The sequence below is a fragment of the Pogoniulus pusillus genome, chromosome 5 (genome assembly GCF_015220805.1).
Source record: "Pogoniulus pusillus isolate bPogPus1 chromosome 5, bPogPus1.pri, whole genome shotgun sequence".
NCBI classification, from domain to species: Eukaryota; Metazoa; Chordata; class Aves; order Piciformes; family Lybiidae; genus Pogoniulus; species Pogoniulus pusillus.
In genome coordinates this window covers 3,281,288-3,283,717 of record NC_087268.1, presented here as the reverse complement: position 1 = coordinate 3,283,717, position 2,430 = coordinate 3,281,288, and the positions used below count along the sequence as shown (strand labels likewise).

At 40.4% G+C, this 2,430-nt stretch overlaps 1 pseudogene; it reads right to left on the bottom strand.

Moving 5' to 3' along the window:
* Nucleotides 1–1,787: 1,787 nt before the first annotated feature.
* Nucleotides 1,788–1,938, bottom strand: LOC135175743 (U1 spliceosomal RNA; annotated as a pseudogene).
* Between the last annotated feature and the right edge of the window lie 492 nt (nt 1,939–2,430).

The following is a 2,430-nucleotide window of genomic DNA, read 5'->3' as shown; positions in this document are numbered from 1 at the left end:
TAGGTTGGACTGGATGACCTTGGAGGTCTCTTCCAGCCTGGTTGATTCTATGAATACAGAAAGTAAGAAATGTCTCTAAGTGTCCAAATAAAAAACAATCTTGACTCTTTAGATGGCCTGAGATGCTGTACACTTTGTTTCTCAAAGAATCTTTCCCATATAGCACCTCTTGGACTCCAAGGACTCCTTCAAGGACTCACTTCCATAGCCATAGATGACTCTTTCTCTGTGGGGTGTTCACAGTGGTGTCATCCAGAGCTCTCAAGAGTACCAAGACTTAATTGGGCAGTCAGAAATAAGAACTTTGTTGAAAAAACAGTGCTAGAGTCCCTAGGAAATCCCAATTTTCCTGTGTCATTGAATTAATGATAATTGCTAAATCTTGTCATTTAGAAATGTCAAATTAAAAGTATATATGTTCCCTGCTTAGAGTTGACATTTCTTTGTTTGGCACATGATTCTCCCTGTGAAAAGGGAGAGGGTCTAATTGGCCATTAATGTACTTTGCTCAGCCTTCATATATCAAGAGAGAATTTGTCCTTTTTTTCCCCTCCCCTCCCCTGTGTAAGTTTATTGCATGCATTCCTTCTGAACAGCTGTTATACTCATTCTAAGGAGAAAATTCTAGTCATTGAGAGTCTTAATGTTCACTCTTTTGCACTGGTCTGTTATGGATGCTAGAATACAAAGTCTACTTTGCTTCTTAATGAAAAGTCTATGTTCCACACCCCCCCAACCCATCAGTTACTGCAAATGATTCCAGGTCATGCTCAGTTTAAAAATTAATTGAGAAGAAATTAGTCCCACAGGGGTATAGCTGGGAGCTGTAATTCTGACTGACAGTGGGATAAAAGGCTATGGATTTAATCACCTCACTTTTAAAAGCATTAGATAGATACATTTTTTTTTTTCAGTTTGGCAGAAGCATATATGGCTTTAAATTGGTCTTGGCATGTGTAGAATCAAAGAATTCTTTAGGTTAGTAAAAACATTAAAGATCATTAAGTCCAACTGTAAACCTGACACTTCCAAATCCAGCACTAAACAATGTCCCTAAACACCACATCCATGTGTCTCTTAAATACCTCCAGGGATGGCAGCTCCAGCACTTTCCTGAGCAGCCTGTTCCAGGACTTGAAAAAATATTTTGGCAAAGAAATGTTTCCAATCTATTCCTCTCCTCATGCAACTTGAGGCCATTTCATCTTGTCCTACCACTTACTACTTGGGAGAAGAGACCAACACGCCACCTTGTTCTAACATCCTTTCATATAGTTGTAAAGAGCAATAAGGTCTGCCTTGAGTCTCTTTTACTTGAGGCTAAGCAACTTGATTTCCTTCAGACACAACTCACAGACTCATGCTCTAGCTCCACCATCAGTTTCTTTGCCATTTTTTCGACACACTTTAGCATCTCAATGTCTTTCTTGTAGTGAGGCATCCAAAACTGAAGACATTATTGTAGGTGTGACCTCACCAGTGTCAAGTACAGGAGCATGATCACTTCCCAAGTCCTGCTGGCCACACTAAATTTGATGCAAGCCAGGATGGTGCTGACCTTCTTGGTCATCTGTGCACACTGCTACCTCATATTCAGCCAGTTTTTGTCCAATGATTCCAAGTCCTTTCCTGGTGGGCAGTTTTCCAAGCACTCTTTTCCAAGCCTGCCACTTTGCATGGGGCTATTAAGACCCAAGTCACAACATCTATTCATTTGTGAAATGTAGGACCACTGCAGAATCATAGGATTGCTAAGGCTGGAAAAGACCATCAAGTCCACTTGTCAGTAGGGGAAAGTGCAAATGCAGTCCCACACTAGCGCAAATCATGCAATTGAGTTTCCCTCATTTGAGGAAACCACTGGGGTCAGCACATTCTGATTCTTTCCCTGGGAAAATCACCTGCCTGATCATTTTGTCTCCCCTGCCAGATAAGCAAAAAACAGTTAAAAATTACTTTGAGGTACCTGTCCCTAAATATTATTTGATTACAAATGTAACTGAAACAAAAAAAAAACAAACTCAAATTGCCACTGTTCTTTCTGGTGTTCATCAAAGATTGTTCAAATGTTGCTCTTGTCAAAACACTGGAATTGGCAAAGTTCAAAGGGAAGTGTGATAAGGTGATGGCTGTGGGCCTTGCTGAACAGTCAGAGTCCCCATTGTAGACTGGCCTCAAGTGATTACAGCAATTTAAAAGGCTTGAATCTATTCCAGGCCCATTTGGAACAACATAGAGAAAGTGTTTCTCTTATGTATAACTGATAGGAAACTTCACCAACTTGCAACATTGCTACTAATATCACAACATTTATTGCTTGTCAGTAAGCTAGAGCTTATTAAAGTACAAACCCTCCTTCCACCCACAGCCTAGTAGTGGTACTTGGTTCTGAGTTGCTGATTCTCTGCTACTAAAGTGATGATACATCCA